This window comes from Cnephaeus nilssonii, assembly GCF_951640355.1.
Source record: "Cnephaeus nilssonii genome assembly, chromosome: 3".
Lineage (NCBI taxonomy): Eukaryota > Metazoa > Chordata > Mammalia > Chiroptera > Vespertilionidae > Cnephaeus > Cnephaeus nilssonii.
This window is the reverse complement of record NC_137074.1, coordinates 35900615-35922363: the sequence shown is the minus strand read 5'-3', so window position 1 is coordinate 35922363 and position 21749 is coordinate 35900615.

Below are 21749 nucleotides of genomic sequence, written 5' to 3'. Positions count from 1 at the left end.
TCTTAGTGCCCTGAAACTACCATTGATTTGCTGGTGATTTTACTCATTAATCTTTGAAGAGAGCAGTCTGTATTCTGCTCTGCTTTTTTGAGAGGAAGTACTTGAGGACCTGAGCTTGGCTCATAAAGGAAGCTTTCCAGGTCACAGCTGAGTTTTGAAATTGGCACTCTGGTAAGACTTTCATGCTGGAAGGATTAAAATCCATTGTATAAACATAGACGAAAGTCTCAGGGTGGTTGAAAACTTTTGCTGTCTTCTTCAAGTTACCCAGTAAGACTGGCCGTGGACTCAAGTCATAGACTAGGAAAGGGAGTAGTATTTTACTGGTAGAGTTATATTGTTTATTTTTTATATGTATAATAAACTACATCTGGATATTTTTAGACATTTTTGGGGGGTGAGTATTCAATTTGCTAGCTTTGTTCTGAATCTTCCAGAGAAGGGGCAACTCTGTTACTCCAGTAAAAGTAATTTGATGATAATCTATAATAATAAAAGCATAATATGCAAATAGACCGAACAGCAGAACGACCATCCGGAAGACCTTCTGGATGACCATGCTATGACATGCACTGGCGCCAGGCCAGCCAAGGCGGGTGTGATGGGATTGGTTGGGGGCCCTGCCATCACCCCATGATTGCCCCACAGAGGGAGGCCCAGGCCACCCTCTGCTCTGAAATCAATCGTGGAAACCCAGCCGGGTGGGCGGGGCCTCCCTCTTTGGGGCGGTTGATGGCAGAGCCCCACGATCAATCACCCCACAGAGGGAGGCCCAGGCCAGCCAAGCGATCACATCCCATGCCTGTCGCCCACAGAGGGAGGCGAATGATGGCGGGGGGGGGGGGTGAGGGGGCAGCGCCACACAGATGGCAAACAGTGGCAGCGGCGTGGGCGGGACCAGCTGCTGGCAGCAGGGCGAAGGAAAGCCCTGATAGGCCCTGATCACCGGCCAGGCCTAGGGACCCTACCTGAGGGGTCCCAGATTGTGAGAGGGTGCAGGCCAGGATGAGGGACACCCCTCCTGTGCATGAATTTTGTGCACCGGGCCTCTAGTTTGTAAAATAAGATATTATTTAGAAGTTTCTTTCTTTTTTTTCATATATTGCATTTCATATATTTATATGAAATATTCAGAGTAAATCCATAAAGGCTGAATGAAGATTGAGGGCTGGGGAAAGGGAGAATGAAAGTTTCTTTCTTTTTTTTAAATATTTTATTGATTTTTTACAGAGAGGAAGGGAGAGAGAGAGTTAGAAACATTGATGAGAGAGAAACATTGATCAGCTGCCTCCTGCATGCCCCCCACTGGGGATGTGCCCGCAACCCACGCACGTGCTCTTGACCAGAATCGAACCCGGGACCTTTCAGTCCGCAGGCTGACGCTCTATCCACTGAGCCAAACCGGTTTTGGTGAAAGTTTCTTTCTTAATAGTCAGTTATTTTAAAGATTTTTTTCTATATTGTGAAAGATTTTAATGAATTTAGAAAGGCAAAAGCTAATGTTTCATCATTAATGGTGAGTCTGAGTAAAAAGTATAACCTGAATAATGGCACACTTTAAGGATTACTTGTAGTGGGCTCTTCCTTAAGAAGAAAAATAAAAAAACTATAACAAATATAAGCAAGAACTTTTATGCACTGTTATTAAAAGAAACCCTGAAATAACTTTTGTTGTCTCCATACTGCACCATAAAATCATAAATATAGGGCTTTGCAATGAAAGTTGACATATTTCTACCTTTCATTGTCTTAGTAAATTTATGGGTAGAGAGTAAAAACTCTTATAGAATTATTGCACATCTTTTGAAATTTAGTTCAATGATTTTTTTCCTCTTTATTTCTGAGGACATGTCCTATATGATCAGCTGCTCTATTGCACATCTCTCTAGACACTTTGTAAAGTGCAATCTAACAGTGGTGTGCTATTTACATCTAATGATTCTAATTAAGCTTGACAAAAAGCCAAGATTGAGAACTAGGAAACTTGCCTTCAAATCTGATTATGAGAAATCAATTTATCTCAGCTTTTGTTTCATCACTTATAAAACCAGGGGCTTGAATATCAATGCAGTAAGCCAATTCTTTCCCTCGAAGTGTGGACGGGGAAAGCGGCATTGGAAATGTGATGCATGCCTTACCACCTGCACTAAAAGGAACGGAGTGTGTAGAGAAACCATGGCTTTGAGGCCCTGGAACAATAGTTCTGAGACTTTAGTGTGCCCATGAATCTATTCTTGGGAACTTATTAAAAATTACCTACCCCTGGCACCCACTACAGAGAGTTTGATTTGTGAGGTCTGGAGAGGTTTAGGAATCTGCATATTTGGCAAGTAGCCAGGTGGGTCTGATTCAGAATATCTGGCACTGTCCTTTGGGAGTCACTGACTTAAAGACTATATGGCTATGGCGGGAGCAGGTAAGCACTCACAAGCTATCAGTCGATAAGATGCTTTCCCACAAGTTCCGGAGCTCAGCAGATTTTGAGCTTAGTAATTGGTTATGTTTCTGCTGGGTGTGCTTTTGGATGAAGTTTAGCTCCCGGTGGAGAGCACAGCTCCAGGGGCTATGTTGTATCATCTAGTTCTCCTTAAGGGCAAGTGCTCTTGTGATTTCCTTCCAGGGGAAGGTTGGCTGTCACTTCTTAGGATGTAATTCTTCCCATGAAAATCTTTTTCTTATCTCTAAAATGGGGGTAGTATAATACATTTTCCATAGTGGCATTACATAAGAACACACAAGAAATGCATAGAAAGCAATGAGCAGCGTGCCTGGAATGTAGTAATGCTGAATAAATATTACTATTGTTGTTAAAGGCAACAGATTACTTTGGCTTAGTAATCAATGTTTAGTACAATTTATCCTTAAATTTGTAATTCATTGTCCAAGTATCTATTACTTATTTGCCATGAACATAGCACTCTGATGCAGTGGGTTGTGTTATATGTAAAAAGGAGGCAAATAGGAAGGTGACCTCAAAGGGATGTGCAGACTAGCTTTGGTACGCTGACCTCAACTAGGCTAAGGGCCTGGGAATTCTGGGAAGAGGAGGGAGGAATTCAGCTTGCTTGAATCTAGAAGTGTCTGGCCTTAGTTCCAAACTTACGCTGATGATGAATCTCAGATCTGAATCAGCCCTGGTCCGGGTTATAAGGAGGAGGTGCCGGGAGCTTTCAGGAGTTCACTCATAAATTTCCACATAGTAATACGTATCATAATGCTATGATTTTCCTTGTCAAACACCCGTGGTTAATCAACAAAATGTTTTTAAAATAAAATAAAATTGAAGAATGATCTTTCTCTTTTCATTTATTTAAGACATTTATTAACCCAATTTTGAATAATCAGTGGGGATAAAAAAGCAAAACACATTCTTCTTCTTCTTTTTGTAAAACACATTCTTAGCAAGGCAGTGTTATCTATTTTCCTAACTGGGATTAAAGATTTCTTTGAATTTATGATGCTTTCTGAGCTCTTGCTGGTAGGTCTTCCTAATGAGAGAACACTTTCTTTGACAGACTGCTCAATACCTTTGCAAAACATACAGGAATTACTACCTGGGTTAATGACATAGACTGTATAGAAAATTCTTCCTGAAAAAAAATAATCTTTCCTCTATGTCTTTCAGAAGTCTTTGGTGGAAGGGAAAGACATTAAAATAAGGTTAACTATATCTGAGTTTTATGATGCCTGCAAAAATCTGCAACCCAGAGATAAAGCATTCACATTTTGTTGTAAAAAGACACAACATTGGCTAAAGAGTAGACACAATTACTCCAGTTAGAAACAGGTGTCCTCAGAGAGAAAGAAAGGGAATCAGAGTCGTCACTATTTCCTGACCACAGCTTCGGCCTGCTTCATTAGCAATGGGCAGCATACCACTTCTAATTAAGAAGTCATTTAAAATAATTTGCAAAGAGCAGGGACATGTCAAGTGTGAAAAGTTCCTCATAAAGCAGCACTTCAAGGCTGCTGCTGCTGCTGAGACTGACAGCAGTCTGGGACTGTGGAATCTTACTCTGGCAGCTTGAAAGGGCACCTAATGAGCACCTGTGGTTCTCTTAAAAGTCAAATAAAGGAACCAATAGATGGTCTTAGACCAGGTAATTATGTGTAGCAAGAAGCCTTCACATGCTCCAGGAATCCTGCCATTCTAAATAAACTAATCAATAGCAAGGGCGAGTTCTGTTTACAGAGAAATGAATAACTCAATTGAAACGGCAAAGAGAAATAGCTCTGAAAGCCAAGAAAGTGGCCACATTTCCGTAGAGTGGTGTCAGCCAATAGCAGGCATTCTCCAAGATCAATGTGGATTTCTCTATTTTGGCTTGTGTATTTCTCTATTTTATCTAAAGAATTTACACTGGTGCATATAACGTACTGTTTATTATGGCTAAGAAAGGTCAGTGGCCCAACACTTCAGCGTAGTCTCATTGGAAGGAAATGTGTGTCAGAGTGACCTCTGTTAACATTTTTAATTTGCCACCCACTAAGTGAATGATATTGACTCTTTTTGAAAACTTATCTAAGCCTCATATCCCTCATCTGTTTGATGAAAATATTAATGCTAATTTCACACAGCTATTGGGAAGATTGGTTATGATATATGGTAGATACTAAAAAATGTAGCCATTATTATTATTGCTTTCTAACCTTGGGGACTCATTCACTCAACAAATATTTCTTGAGTGCCCATTATATGCTAGTCTCTGGGTAGGTTCTGGATGGCTTTGTCATAAACATCTGTACTATAGTGCTTTATCCTCTAGGTGATAACCAATGAACAAATGTGTAAATGAGGATGGCTGTTAAGTTTAATAGTCTAAGAAGATATTGTTTTATGGAACCTGTGAAATTTTTCAAAATATGGCAAATATCACCATATTTGGATGTTCCCATCACTCATGATCCCAAATGAGTCTTGGAAGAGTAGAAAATGATTTTCATCATCAAAGAATAAACCTTTATTAACACCAAGGATATTGACTTGCATGTGCCATGGATTATGAAGGAGTTCTCCAAAATGAGTTCTCAAATTAGGCCAGCCATGACCCTCTCATTGAAATAAATATAGTCTTCTGCTTGTTATTTTGAGCAAAAAGTTTTTGTAACCTGTGTTAGATTTCTATTATCTGCGTTTGTTTACTTAAAACTCAGACTCAAAACACAGCTCACACTATCAGTGGCATTATGGGCAGAGACTCTACTCTGATTTTTATCTAAGTAGAAGGACTTGAGAAGCAGATGACTGTGGACTAAATACAAACATGAAGATTGATAGCTCATTAGGACTTTTGCTAATTTTCCTGGCAAGCAAGACTTGGTTATATTCTGCTTTAATTTTCTCATTGACAATTGGGAAATGATTATCTTATACATACTAGGATTCCTGTTACCTTTGTTTTAATCGTACAAAAATAATACTCAGCGGTGGTTCTCAAACTTTAGCTAAGTGAGAATCCCCCAGAGGACTTATTCAAACACTGATTTGGGGGCCCCACCCTCCAGAGTTTTGACTCACGAGGTCTGGGTGGGCCCGAGAATGTGCATTTTAACCAGGCGACGCTGCTGGTTTGAGACCGCACTGTGGGGGCCACTGGATAAGAGTAATCTAGTCTAGTTTTGTCAGGTGATACAATTACACTGGTCCAGCTAGTACTTGGATAATACCTGATAGCAACATGCTTTCCCTCTCATTTTATCCTCTGAGTAACCCTGGGATGAAGGCATTATTAGATCTGATTTATAGATGAGAACTGTACTGTAACCATTTCCTAATAGGCTGTGAGTTCTTTGAGGCCGGATTTCATATCATATTCAGTTTTGTATCCTCAACACATAGCAGGGGTCTGGCAATAAATGTTTGTGGAATGAATAGAGTGATTGGCTTTGAGTCCCACAGGGAGTCTGTGATAGAGCCCAGTTTTGAACTTGGACTCCTTAAATTTCAGTCTAGTGCTTTTATACTCTTAGGTGTAACAATCAAAAAGCAAATTTGCTCTGATACTTGAGAAAAGGTAGTAGTTTTTCTGTTTTATCCTAAAATCCTGGGCTTAAAAACTAGCTAGCCAAGGTTATTAAAATCTGTTTTGAACTCTACTGTTAACCACTGAAATACAATAGACTAGTCATGTCTTACACATTTATTCTCTTTTCTTTTATCATGACTTCTTTACCAAATACAGGCAGTCCTTACTCTGTACAGTAGTTCAGGACAGTACAAGTATTTATGCAAGCTAAAACCATAAAAGGTGATCTTAATAATCAATGGGGAAAGTTACATGATTTTTTTTGGTTATAACATTGGAGGTTCTCTTACTGTTGGTTATAAATGTATAGGAAAATGAAAAAAAAAAGACTAGTATTCATTGAATGCATTGCAACTTAGAACATTAGAAGTATTGATAATTAGTTAATTGAGAATTATTTTATTTCTTAGTAATTGTTTATCAAGCAAAGTTTGAACAGTACTTGCTTTCTTATCATATAACTTATGATATAAAATGAGCATCTTTTCTAATGCCTTGGAAAACCATCAGGTCATAGTCCTTTCTCAGTTTGGATCAATTTCCAACATTTTATCCTTTGCACTTTCAACACTGTAAAATATCTCTGAGATTTCTTTTAATGTGAAGTCTTTTGCTGATGTCACTTCCTCTGAGACATTGTCATCCTTTTCATCTCAACTTTCCTCATTTATATTGATACACTAGAGGCCTGGTGCACAAAATTTGTGCAAGGGGGTGGGGGTTCCTCAGCCTGACCTGTGCCTTCTTGCAATCTGGGACTCCTCGGGGGATGTCTGACTGCCAGTTTAGGCCTGATCCCTGCAGTTGGACATTCCTCTCACAATCTGGGACCCCTTGGGGGATATCCGACTGCTGGGCCTAAACCAGCAGTTGGACACCCCTCTCACAATCCAGGTCTGCTCACCCCTAACCACTCACTTGCCTGCCTGCTTGCCCATAACCGCTCACCTGCCTGCCTGCTCACCCCTAACTGCTCGCCTGCCTGCCTGCTTGCTTGCCCCTAACCGCTTGCCTGCCTGCCTAACCACTCGCCCGCCTGCTTGCACAGTGTGCATCATAGCAACCGGCCATTCCGGTCATTCTGGCCATTTGGGTCATTCCACCATAACAGTTGCTTAGGCTTTTATATAGATATAGATAGATTCTCCTTCATTAAGTTTCTCTGGCTACATAGCCAGAGTCTCTTGAATTGGTGACAGTGTCAACATTTTGTGGTCAGCTATTTATACTATATCACCTTGGAACCTGGGTGTAAATTTCACAAAGGCATCTTTATTTGAGCTACAGCTTCATCAGATATCTTAACACTAATCAATTCATGCCAACTTATGAAGCAATGAAACCAGTCTTTATTGACAGTTAAAGATTCTTCAGTCTCCTAGTAATTATAGTTTTCATTCAATGTGGCAACTAATTTCATTGCTTTGGTAGTCAAACTGATTGAGATTTGTTTTTTATTACAGTCTTTAAGGAAAAGTAGAAGTAAGCACCTCATTTCAAGTATAAGTAGCATTCTGTTCCTAATACAATTGAACTCTAAGATGTTGAAGTGACTTTACGTTCTTTTTTTATATTTATTGAATTTTTTCAATATGGGTTATACTGCACCTTCTTGTAGGCCTAGATCTTGCTCTGTCTTTATCAGCATTTTCTAATAGCATACAATTTTACTTTTTTTTTTCTGCACTTTTATCTTTGTCAGCCAATTCCTTCTTTTGATTATCCATTTTTATATCATGTGGGTTTATTACTTGTCAACAAGAAGGCAACAAAACCACATGCTTCACTGACTATTTGTGAGCTGAATAATGAATGTGATGACAAATAACTGACAGACTCTGAAAGAAGTGATGTAGTCAGTCATTGATTGTTGTTCATTGGATTCCATGTGGATTAAAGAGCCAGCAGCGAAGTTTGTACTTTCTGCTATAACTATACTCACAGTTAATATTCCCTGTTTAAGATTTGAACTATGTTGATGGGAGATTAATAGCATTTAACTAAACCATGGTAAACAAATTTTGTGCATTTTGGAACTATGCAATGTGAGAACTGCCTAAAATAGAAGATTTTTTTCCTATATATTAGATAAAAAATATTTGTATAATTTCAGAGCCATCCCCTGTAAAATAGTTCCACCCCTCAATATTTATAACTTGTTCAAAGAAACAACTTTCTTTTGTCTCCAGCTGGACTGATGAAGAAATGCATGCATATTCTAATATAGTTTAAGTATATCATGTATTTAAGAGGGAGTAAAAAAGAGATAGATCTATAAACTGTTTTTTTTTTTTACAATTCAACATAACAATAGAACTTCAATACATCTGTAGAGGTAATTTAAAATGTGGATGGAATATATGAAGACTATGTTAAGATTTGATATTTATGTTTTGTGCTACTCTAACCTTCCCATGATGTTTCTTCCCCATGATTATTTCAGTGGTATGAATAAAATGGACAGAGTTCTCAGCCAGACTAGGTGGGCTAGGCTATTTGAAGGAGGAGGAATTTGGACTCTAAAAGATCATTTGTCTAAGTCACTGAGTTTCCTTTTTTTTATTTTTTTATTTTTTTTACTGTGCCAGGATTTTATTCACTGGGCTGTGCTCTTTTGTGATGGAAGAGCTGGAAAGGATTTTAGGCATTTATTCATTCATTCACTGCCTAGAACAGCACTTGGCACATAGCTGTCATTCTATAAACACATATTTTAGTGAGCCCATACTGGGCCCTGGGAATGCAAAGATAATTCAGACATTATCCTTGTGGGCACAGAATAGAGCTCTCTGTACCACGATTTTCTGCTGAATCACCAGTATTGTGCAATGATAACACTAATGGAATTTCTAATTTATGCAATGTCTGCAGTGTACTGGCAACTCTATTAGACCTTTGCTGACATCCTTGCTGTAGTTATCTGAAGCCAAAATTGGAGATGGAGGTTCTACTTTCAAGGTGGTTCACTGCATGTCTGGCAGGTTTTGCTAGCTATTAGATAAGGGCCTCTGTTCCAATCTGTGGGGCCTCTCCATGGGGTTACTTGAGTGGCCTTACAATATGGCCACTCTATCATCCCCAGAAAGGGTGATCCAAGAGGTCAAGACAGAAGCTGCAATGTTTTTTATGCTTAGCAATGAAAATCATACATTGTCACTCCCTCAATATCCCATTGGTCACACAGGGCACTACACAAGGGTATGTATACCAGGAGGGATTTATATCTATGATATATAAATTACTATCATCCTACTTTACAGATGAGTAAAATATACATTTTAGAATAGTCTGGAATATTCCATGAAGAACCCTATTGGTGCTTTGATTGGAATTGCAGTGAACCTATAGATCAATTTAGGAAGAAATGATGTCTTAAGATACTTTGTCTTCCTGTCATCAAACACAGGATCCTTGAATATGGTATATATGTCCATTGCCTACTCTATCTTTCCACAGATCTGGTGTCTTATTTTCTGTGAATTCCTCTAGGACAGTATGTGGCTAGTTTAGCTTTGTTATTGCAGCAGTCACTCCATCTTGGAAGATATTGTTGCCACTTGAGTCTTTTGCTTGTCCTAGTTTCCCAAGTTAGAAAGAAGTGTTGCCCCATTTGTATTTTTGTTTCATGGTAGCCTGTAGTTCTTGGAAAATTCCTGTCATACTTACTTTTCTATTTTTTACAGCCCTTTGCATACTGAAAATACTCTGAGATCACTTCAATTTTCTGCTTATTATATCTCCCAAGCCTAAGGCTCCTTCTCACCTTTCCAGATTATTGGGGGTTTTAAATATGTTTTGTCAGATCTGCCTAGAGGTATAGTGAATAGAGAGTAGGGGAAGGAAGAGGGATGTTGAGAAGGTTCAGATGTGATGCGTGAGGAGGTAACAAAAGCTGTTTGGTTGAAGGGCTCTAAGGCAGTGACTGCTGCCAGGAAGGTTCATTTGGGTGCAAAGCCTGAGTGTCTTTTATCCTTGGAATTCATACTTATCAGACTCCCCACTCATCTCACATCTTTCAGCCTCCTAGTGTGCATAGAGAAACAAGGATGATGACCACATACGCGTTTTGCAATATGTGTTTCGGTTTCACCTTATATAAATGACCTAACATTGTTACTTAATTTGTTGACAAAATATGATAGGTACAATTTCTTTTTTTGGTACAATTTCTTATGTATTATAAGATTTAATAAATAAGAAACCCAGCTTTGGAGGAGGGGGCCTAAATTCTTAAGTGACATTAATGCTGTAAGCTCTTAGATATCATATTGGTCTCCATAGTGGGTTATTTAGTGAATAACACCTCAGTGGACTGAAAGAAGCTATTTAGAGTCAACAAAAACTTCTGAACTCTTAAATCTGTCTCATTATTTATCATATATAAGAAGTCCCCAATGAAAGGAGTCTCTATACACATAAGGCTAGGGTATTTTCATCTTAATTTTGCAAGGGCTCTGATATTAACAAGGGTATTTAAAACTACATATTAATAATGAAATCCAAATAACCTAGGGAGAATCCTATGGAGTTCTAGCAGCGTAGTCATTGTGGATAAATTTTCTGGTGAAACTTATACTGGGAAAGGCACTGAATGTTGTGCCGACTGAAGTGGAAAGTTCTCACTATGTGAATTTACCCATCACGGTTTAATATTTAGAAGCACTTGGGAACAAATATTCTCTTGTATGTGATAAGCCTCATTTAGAGCCAAACCATTCTTCAAATACTCCATTCATAATCAAATGGTAAGTGGAAATGTAGCAATTCCCTAAAAGGGCAAATTCTGTGTATATTTAGGAGTATTTGCTGAGTTTCAATGTATTTTTTTTCAAAAGCATTTTTTTTTTTTTACTTCCTCAGTCCTCTTTCCCCATTTAGTTTATATTCTTAGGAGTATCTCTGTGAGACAGAAAAGATAGAGCTAAGAAACAGATCCCAATTTCATACTTTTGGTTGAATAATTAGCATTAAAAAGAACTGAAATGTTCATGTAGTGTTTTAAACATGGCTTTTATAGGTTTGTGTGATTGGGATCAGAGCTGAAAGTTCATTCAATGCAAATTGTATCTCTTCTGCTTTTCATTTTTGCGACATGGCCATTGGGTAGATAGTGTGCTGGGGATTACCTTCAGTTTCAAAATGTTTACTTGAAACTCTTTTCCCCTCCTTGTATCTAGAGATTTTTCTTTTGAGAGTCCTAGTGAGATGAGTGAGGTACCCCATGCTTCAGTAACTATACCCCCTAAATGTTTTACAGACAGAAATGGGGCCTCACTCTGCCTACTGGTTTATGCATATGTATCAGGGACCACCCTGGGAAACAAATAACTGATCACTTTACGTGAACACCTTCGTGGGACATTAAGAACGGGGAGGTGGTTGGCTTCTCTTCACTCTGGAAACTCATCCTCATTGCTTTTCTTGTGTCCTTTAGGTAAGAGATTCTATGATTCAGACCTAGGATGAATTTCATGGACCACAGTCAGCTTCTTCCCTCCCTTCCTTACTTCCAAAGGAATCAGAAAGAGAGACAGAAAAAGAAACTCAAGGATAAAAGGGCCAAGTGTGTGATAGCCAGACTGGTGGAAAGAAGAATGTGGGGGAAGGCAAGCAGACAGATTTTGTGGGCAGTGAAAGATATGCCTTTGGGTAATGCTGTACAAGTCAGCTAACCCTTGGCCTCACTATCCTCATAAACAGATTTAGGGTTTTAAATTCTGGTCCTTCCTAGTCTAAAGGTGTCTGACATCTTCCTAGGCTTCTCTCAATTCTCTTTTACAGCCTTACCACGTCCAATGTCATGTGTGGACCTGCAGAATGGGCAGCACCCGGGAGCTGGTCAGAAAGCGAGATAGAACTGCTCCACATGTGCAGAATCTGGATTCCCATCTCACCAAGTTTGCTGGCTGATCCCTGTGCTTACTGCAGTTTCAGAAGCTGCTCTGTAGAAAGTCTGTGGTTCCCTTGTATTAGGTTAAAAACAAAGCAACAAACACCACCAACTAATCAACCAAACAAAAGACCTTAGAGATTCACCTTCCTGAGATTTCCTTTGTATCATAGGATCTTCAGACAGTGGGAAAACATGTTTGAGTGCTTATAAATATTCAGTATGCCCCAGTACTGTTTGTGTTGGGTTTAATATTTATCTGCCACCTTAGTGAAAGCATGTGAAGACTGGTCTCTGGTTACTTGGTTCCTTTGACCTCCTCAAAATAGCACCAAGTACATAGTGTCTCATCATGTCTTCCTTTTATGGCACGTCACATTGATGAAGCTTTTATGGCTTCTGTTTTTCACTGGAGCCCAGAGCAGGAGGCAGGCAGGTACTGCTACTCCTAGGTCTAGAGCTAAGAGCAAGGTCTCTGAAGGTCAGGGCAGCTGAATCAGTGACTAGAGGTCCTGCTTTCCACCTCCAAGTCCTGGGCTCCTCCCACCTCGAGGTTGCTATAGCATTTATTGAGAGCTCAGACTCCACGAGGGCTGAGTTTTCCTTTCAAGGGCTTGTAAAACCATTTTCCTTGAGAGACAGGCAGGCTTCATGCCTATTGTATAAGATCTGAGACACAGAGACTAGGAAGACAAGCATTAAAACATAGGCTCCTGAAAACCCCAGGTCCCTGGGTAGCTGGGCTGGATCACAAGATCATTCTGTCTTGTTAATAAGCACCAGATTGGGGGAAGGGAGTAGACCACTCAGCTTATGCTCCCTGGGGCTCCCCACCCAGCTCAGCTAATCTGCCAGCCTTGGAATTGGTGGTGAGAAAGTTGCTGTTTTTTCCCCCCTCTCAACTTGTTTTTATTTTATCCTCTTTCATATTATGAGATATAATTCCCTCTCACATATGGTTCTTTCCCAACTCCACATATTTTACTTGTTTTAAGAAGCTAGAATCAGTATTTTGCTTCCCACTTGTCAGGCTGCGAACACATTTTTATTTCGAATTCTTCCTTTTAGGACTCTGTAGGGGAGAGGGCTCTAAATATATACATTTTTTTTTTGCACCAAGAGGAGGAGCATGCAGAGCTGCCCTATGTCTGCAGGACTGTGGCTGCGATTCAGTTCTGCTCCTCAGGATGGAGGGGTTTGCTAGGCAGAGCAGCTGGAAACTGGCCAATTAAAACATCATGTTGGCAAGATGGTGAACCGTGAATCATCAGCAGGTTTGCTGATCTTTTGACCCACATCCCCTCTAAATGCTGATTAGAGAGCTATTTTTAGTCTGCTTTGCCTTTGTTTAGTCATACGTTTCATGCTTCCTAAATTATGACAATTTGGCATGTCCAGCTAATGTATCTGTCAACATGTTGAAGCAGAGTTGAAGTAGGAAAGTTATGTCAACTTTTTGCGGCTGTACAAAGCAATAGCAAGCTTCCCTTTGAGCCAGTGTGAGAGCCAGTAGAGGCTATGAGGGGTCTTCTCAAAGGAGAGCTCATGAAATTCCTGCCACATACGAAGTAGGTCTACTGCAATCAGACCACCAAATGGTCCTAGCGACTTGATCTTGTGGTGAGATATTTGCTGTGATACAGAGGGTCCTTCTGTGGACGAGGAACAGACACTCTATGGCAATTCAGTCTGATTTCCCCTTAAGACAGGTACAGGCAAAGGCAGGAAAATTCTGTTGGTACTCCCTTTGCATGTGTGGCCTTGAGTTTTAGCAATCTGTGGGTAATATTGCTTATTTACTTGCCTCAAAGAGATAAATTCAGTGCTCTGTACACAGTGGGAATTCTGGAAATGTTGCCTAATGATGTAGTTTATTTCTGGGGCCAACTTTGGAAAGGAGTTTTGTTAGCAGGGATATGCTATCTAAAAATTATTGCAGGTGTTCATAAAAATGCCAAGGAGCTAAGCCACTTTGGGACATTATATGAAGAAGTTGGTAGAAAAAAAGTTTTCTTTCAGAGAATCCATAGATGGACTAGTTTTAAATAGGTACTGGCAGGATGTTGGTGTAGAATGAACCAGTAAAACAGTGGGTTCTCCCTATCTGTTCCCAAGGTCAAGAACTTGTATATAAGGTGAGGATGAGGGGAAGCATATACTTTGGCAGTATTTTCTTTCAGAGTTTTTCATCCCCCCTCCCCCCCCCCCCCACACGCTGCTCTCTTTTGCAATTCAGATAAATCCAAATTCTGTAATATAGCCCAGTATGATCTGATGTCTTCTTACTTTGCAACCTCCTTTTATACATTCTTGTCTGCTCACTTACTTACTCCTTTTGGTACTGGCCTTATTTTCACTCCTTGAATGGCCTCAGAGCCATTGAACCTGCTAATATATATATTTGTTCTTATTTTGGGATGAGTTACAAAGACGTGTGCTTGTGGTGATATTCCTCACAGGGAAATCACTCTTGGGAAGTGTGGAAATGCATTTCAGGGCACTGGGGCACAAGAGGGCAGTAGGCAGAGAGGGATGTGGTGCTGGTTGCTACATTGACTTGCTTTCCTAATTCAACTCGTAGCCAGCCTGGTGTAAAATAGGGCCAGTGTTAACTGTCTCACAGGTTAATGTAGGAATGTAATTAGATTAGATGTATCAAGCATGGTACTTAGTTGGTATTCAACCAAGTCACAATTTCCTTCAGAGCGTTGGTCTGGCAAATTCCTTCAAAAAGCCATTTCTTGAAAGGGTAAGGCAATAAAATACTTCCATTTTGGTGTAAATGTGAACCTTGCTGGTGAAAATGTTACATCACACTGTCTTTGTGGATAGCAATTTGGTAATATACCCTAGGATGCTAAAAATGTTCCATACCATAAGTTCCTGTGATTGTAACTCTGAGGATCCATTTTAAGATGTAGGAAATTTTTATATTTCATGATATTACCACATTTTACAATTATAAATTGAAAACATTTAAATGTCCATCAGTAAAGAAATTATTAAATGTGAGGTGTGTTTGCAGAGAGGAATATTATTCAGCCTTCACACGTAATGATTTCAAAGAATATTTATATACTAGAGGTCCGGTGCACGAAATTCGTGCACAGGGGCGGGGGGGGGGGTGTCCCTCAGCCCAGCTTGCACCCTCTCCAATCTGGGACCCCTCGAGGGATGTCCGACTGCCCATTTAGGCCTGATCCCACCGGACATCCCTCTGACAATCCAGGACTGCTGGTTCCCAACTGCTCGCCTGCCTGCCTTCCTGATTTCCCCTAACCGCTTCTGCCTGCCAGCCTGATCATCCCCTAACCACTCCCATGCCAGCCTGATTGATGTCTAACTGCTCCCCTGCCAGCCTGTTTGCCCCCAACTTCCCTCCTTTGCCAGCCTGGTCACCCCTAACTGCCCTCCTCTGCAGGGTTGATTGCCTCCAACTGCCCTCCCTTGCAGGCCTGGTCCCTCTCAACTGCCTTCCCTTGCAGGCTTGGTCCCTCCCAACTGCCCTCCTTTGCTGGCCATCTTGTGGTAGCCATCTTGTGTCCACATGGGGGCAGGATCTTTGACCACATAGGGGCAGCTATCTTGATCTTGTGTGTTGGAGTGATGTTCAATCTGCATATTACTCTTTTATTAGATAGGATAGAGGCCTGGTGCACGGGTGGGGACCAGCTGGTTTGCCCTGAAGGGTGTCCCGGATCAGGGTGGGGTTCCCTTGGGGCGTGGAGAGGCCTAGGTGAGGGGCCTGTGGTGGTTTGCAGGCCAGCCACGCCACTGGCGACCCAAGCAGAGGCCCTGGTATCTGGAATTTATTTACCTTCTACAATTGAAACTTCGTAGCCTGGAGCGGAGCCAAGTCTCCTGCTCGATCCGTGGCTGCTGCCATTTCTGTTTGGATTTGTTTACCTTCTATAATTGAAACTTTGTATCCTTGAGTGGAGGCCTGGGCCCGCAAGAGTGTGTGGAAAGCTTGGCTTCCTCTGTTGCCGGGGAAACCCAAGCCTCCCTTCTGGTAGCCATCTTGGTTGGGGTTAATTTGCATGCTTGCCCTGATTGGCTGGTGGGCATGGCTTGGCTGGTGGGCATGGCTTATGTAGCAGAGTGATGGTTAATTTGCATATTACTCTTTTATTAGAGAGGATATTAATTAGCAACATAGGAAAATGATGATAATGTTAAAAAGAGCAAATTATAAAATTATGAATGACCTCCATTTTATAATAAAAATGCAAGGTATCATGCTAAATATGAATAAGAATCTCTAGGCATTTATGAAAGACTCACTATTTGCTGTATTGTGTTAAGGCAGTGATGGTGAACCTATGACACACGTGTCAGCACTGACACGCGTAGCCATTTCTGATGACACGTGGCCGCATGCCGAGGATAAAACATTTGCTGCTCCTGAGGATGAAACATTTGCGACTAGTCTTGGAGTTACTCCAAGACTCTAGTCGCAAATGTTTCATCCTCCCCTATTAGACATTCTGTGCCAGCGGTCTGTAGGCCAAAACAACAGAAGTCCGGCACAGAGCATCTAGTTCTGGGACTTTCGGTTAAGCCGGGATCTTTGCCCTCACTTCCGCTGGCAGAGCAGGGAGCAGCGGAACGCAGCAGGGGATGCATCTCTGGGGGCCCTGCCATAACCAGTAACCAAATAACAGTTAACCACAGCAACCATTATCTACTGTTCTGGGGTGTCATGGATTTCTAATCCATCATTACTGAGATAAGTGAGGGGGAGGCTGGGAGAGGTGAGGGTTTGTGGCGTGCTATGGGTGCCGTTTCCCGCCATTAGAAATAGCAGCAGCCATTTTAATTCACATAAGGAACACCATCTTGCTCCATAGTGCAGACTCCATTTCACCACTATTACTGTTGTGCATCCTTATTAACCCCTATTTCTGCTTATTAACCCTGCCCTTTCCTAAAAGACAGTTATATGCACCATTTTGTGGTTAGTTAGGCTAGTTAACCCCTAATTGCCTGCAGGCCTAACAAGCTATCTATAATTCTATCTTCTGTCACTGCCCCCCTGATGGAGAACCCAAAAAATAAAAAACTAAGGTTAAGTAAAGGAAGTGGTAGTAGCAGTGGCTGACCCTTTCAAGAGACATGGGCCAAGATGTATGGCTTTATAGAAAAAAATGGCAGATCATTTTGCGTTCTACGTACTGAAACGGTAGTAAGTAGAATGTGGAATATAAATAGACATTTTGAAACTAATCATCCCCAGGTCTTGGAAAAAAGTGAGGATGAAAGGAAGGAATACATTTCCAGGCAGCTACACCTTTATAAGAGCCAATCTAATTCCATCCTTAAATTTATGAAAGGCTCTACAAATTTAACATCTGCAAGTTTGAGCATTGCTCACTCTATAGCTCAGCATGGAAAAGCGCTCAGTGAGGGAGAATTTATTAAAGAAACTCTCCTAAGATGTGCACTAGTTCTATTTCACGATATGCAGAACAAAGATGCAATTATTAAGAGAATATCTGAGTTACCACTCAGTAGAAATATCATAAAAGACCGAATATTGAGACTGAACACAAACGTACAACATCAATTAAAGAGAGACATAAGGAAGTGTAAATATTTTTCGATCTCTCTTGATGAAACTACTGATGTTACATCACATGCTCAGTTGGCCATTATTGGTCGAAATTCTGATTGTCTCACAATGAGAGAAGAGTTGATAAAGTTAGTATCAGTGTAAACAAGTAAACCAGGAAGCAAAATATGTAAGGTTGTTATACAAACATTTCGTGACCTAAGCATTGATATCTCTAAAGTTGTGTCAGTGACGACAGATGGGGCACCAAATATGGTGGGGAAAAAAGTCGGATTTGTCAAATTGTTTACAGAAGCTATTGGACATCCCATTGTGCCTTTTCATTGTATTATCCATCAGGAGGCTTTATGTGCCAAGGCAGGATTCACTGACTTAAACGACTTATTGTCAGTTGTTATAAAAATAGTTAATTTAATAGCTGCTCACCCCCTTCACAAGTGAGAATTTTCGGCACTTTTACTGGAGGTTGATTCCACCTACAGTGGACTGCTGATGTACAATAATGTAAGATGGCTGAGCCGAGCCAAAGTTCTTGAGCGCTTTGTGTAGTGCTTTGAAGAAATTAAGGTATTTCTTGACGATAAGGATCTGGGAAACTTTCCTCAGCTTAATGATGATAAGTGGGTCAACACCCTGATGTTTTTTTACAGATCTCTCTGTTCATATTAATGAACTGAACTTAAAGTTACAAGGTTTTGGCAAAAGTATTGACGTTATGTTTGGATACATAAAAGCTTTTGAAAGTAAAGTTAAAATTTTCAAGCGAGATGTAGAAACTAAAACTTATAAGTATTTTCCTCGAGTAACAAAGTATTTTGAGAAGGCCAGTGCAGCTGTACAAAATGAAATGGAACTCTTGCATATGAAGTACCATCATGTTTTAGACTTGTTACTTGACCAGTTTAGTGATAGATTTAGTCAATTTAGAAGTCTAGAACAGACCATGAAAATAATTAAGTATCCTGATGTAGTAGTCTACAGTAGTTTGGAATTAAATGGTTTTCAATGGATGCAAATTGGTGATTTGGAGATGCAACTTGCAGAATTTCAAGACAGTATCTGGGCTCAGGTGTTTGTCGACTTGAGGTCAAAGCTTGAGAATCTGGAAAGGTGCTGCTTGGAGAATCAAGAGGAGTGCCACTACGAACAGGAAATTTGGAGTGCCTGGAACCGACTACCAGACACTTTTAGCACCATGAAAAATATAGCAATGGCTTTACTCACAATTTTTCCCTCTACATACTTTTGTGAGGCCTTATTCTCAGCGTTAAATAATATCAAAACCAACAAAAGAAACAGATTGATAGATGAAGTTAGTAGCGCTTGCTTGGGCCTGAAGTGTACAAAATACCAACCTTCAATTGAAGATTTAGCCAATGAAATTCAGCAACAAAAAAGTCACTAATAGGCAGGTTAGTTAAAGAATTCCCTCTCCCCCTCACTTATCTTAGTTCACGGCACCCCACACAAGCTAAATAATATCAATACCAACAAAAGAAACCAACTGACGGATGAACAAAGAAGTCACTAAGCAGGTAAGTTAAATATTTAGTTTTTGGTTTATTAAATACAATCTTACCTTATAATAGAGAAACATGCAAATTGACCGCACCTCCGCTATGCCCATGATTGGGCCGGCGGGAGGCTGGGGGCGGGACTCCGGGTGGCATATCCGCCGTTGAGAAGATCAAGAAGGCGGTGCCCAGTGGCCGGGCCCATGCCGCCGCTCCTGGGGGTGCCTGGGCCCATCGGCACCTCGGGGGGCGTGGCCGGGCCCCTCCCGCCCCTCCTGCCCCTCCTGGGGGTCCTGGGGTTGATCGTCCACCTGGGAGGGCGTGGCCCTGCCCCTCCTGCCCCTCCCGGGGTCCCGGGGGGGGCGATCGGCCACCCGGGGGGGCGTGGCCGGGCCCCTCCCGCCCCTCCCGGGGGTTCCGGGGGTCGATCGGCCACCTGGGGGGGGCGTGGCCTGGCCCCTCCCGCCGCTCCCCGGGGTCCCAGGGGCTGAGGCTTTCCGGGCCTTGAGCACCAGCGGGGAGCCTGCACCGATTGCAGGAAACCACTGGGGGTCGGCTTCTGTGATCGGTAGCAGGGATGCTGGGTGCCGCTGAGCCCAAGGCCACCGCCCGGGGCCAAGCCCCGACCCTGAAAAAGGCAGAAGGCGGTGGCCACAGCCAAGGCCTGGGTCCCTGGTGCCGGCAGAAAACTGGTGCAGGCAGCCAGGTGAATATAGGTCTATTGCACGAATCTTCGTGCAAACGGGCTACTAGTTATATATAAAAATTATACATTTATGTTATTTAAACTATAAATATCGCGAAATAATGTTTTTTCCTCAAAGTGACACACTACCTGAGTTATGCTCAGTTTTTTGGCGAAGTTTGACACACCAAGCTCAAAAGGTTGCCCATCACTGTGCTAAGGGATTTTACACGCACTAGCCCCCAAACAGGTACTATTACCATTCACCAATACATGTGAGGAACTCATAGTTTAGCTTTATTAGTGATTTTCCCATAGATTCTTAATAGCTAGACTTGGAGCTGGAATCTGGACTACTAATTGATCTTTCTACATTCAAGCCTATCACCTCCTCACCCACCCATTCACTCTCTGTCCATATCGCAGCAGACAAATCACATTGAAATATAAATCTGGTTAATTTGATTTCCCTGTGCTTTTAGGATAAAGACCAAAATTATTGTCCAACCATAAAGCCTAAGCTCTTAACTACAACAGCTCATTGTTTCTCCAGATAATATGTTGTTTTCTTTGTTTCCCTAGTGGGGAATTTACAGATGGTTTTTTATTTCCTTCTTTGTATTTATCAAGTCAATGAATGTATATTGTGTTTGTAATAGGAGACAGGATGGGTATAAAGATAATGGTGGTGATGGTTTCTAATAAATCATTTTTATTTTTTGAAGACAGAAAAGTCTGAGCAACACCACGGTGCTATAGAGGGCCTGGGAAGGTGGTGTTGAATCATCTACCAAGGGGTAGGTGTATAAGGGGTCCTCTGGGTACTGTAGCTAATGGAAGCTACAAACATTTCACTGCAGCTGTAGTTATATCTTCACCTGTAAGTAAAAAAAACACAACCCAGCCAAGAACTGCCTAGGCCATTTCCATTGCTGACAAGACCAGCAGCTTCAGGGAGGCCTCTGCAAGAGTACACACTCGATACTATGAATGGAAAGCATCCTGGGGAGAGCAAAAATGGTGTCAGTTTAAGAATACTTCATTGCTGAACTAACTCTCTCTCTCTCTCTCTCTCTCTCTCTCTCTCTCTCTCTCTCTTTCTATCTCTCTCTCTGAAAGGGTATCCAGATCCATCACAATTTAACTCCCTGATAGTTGCATGTCCCCAGATATGCAGAAATTTTGGAAATCATCCCAAAGTGCTCTTTCTTTTTCAACCCTTTATTCATTCAACTAATACTTATTGAGTGAATTCAAACCTGTCACCAGTGCCTAGGTATTTACCTTTAAAATGCCTCTTGCATTAGTCCGTTACTCTCCACTTCATGGTAGCCATCCCAGCCCAAATCACCATCTACTGGGTACTTCAGTAGTCTCCTAATTGACCTCCCCATATCCAAGTATGCCACATCCTCATCCATCTATACCTCCTCTGTCCCTGCTGTAGCAGAGAGATCATCTTGAAACATAAATTTGATTCTTTGATTATAGTCTTCCAATGCGCCTGGGATAAAGAATAAAATTCTTGATTCTACAAGACCTCTTTCAGGATCTGGTCTCTGCCATCTCTCTGTCCTCTGCTCATCATGTGCTCCTGTTTGCTCTCTCTGCTCTGTTTGTGCTAGCCTCATTCTCAGAACATGTGTGCTATCCTCTTGCCCACTCCAAAGACATTTGCCTGCAGTTTTCTGCCTGGAACAGACTTCCTCATTCTTCAGACCTTAGCTCAATGGCTATTTCATTAGGAAAACCGCTTGCTATCCCCACCTTTCTCCTAAAATATTTTCTCTTTATTCTATTTCATTGTTTTCTATTGTATACCCTGAACACTCCTCATCATAGTAGTCACCACAGTTGGATTTTGACATTGGCTCATTTTGCTGTGATTATTTGTTTGAGTATGAAACATGGAAAGGTATTCCCACATGGGTGACAAGCCAAGCACAGGCTGTGAGGACTCTTCATCTTGTGGTGAGGAAATATTTCAGGCCCACTCAAGGCCCATTGTCTTGTGGTGCACGGGGATTATAGGACCACACAGAGAAGACTGCTTTCCCCAACA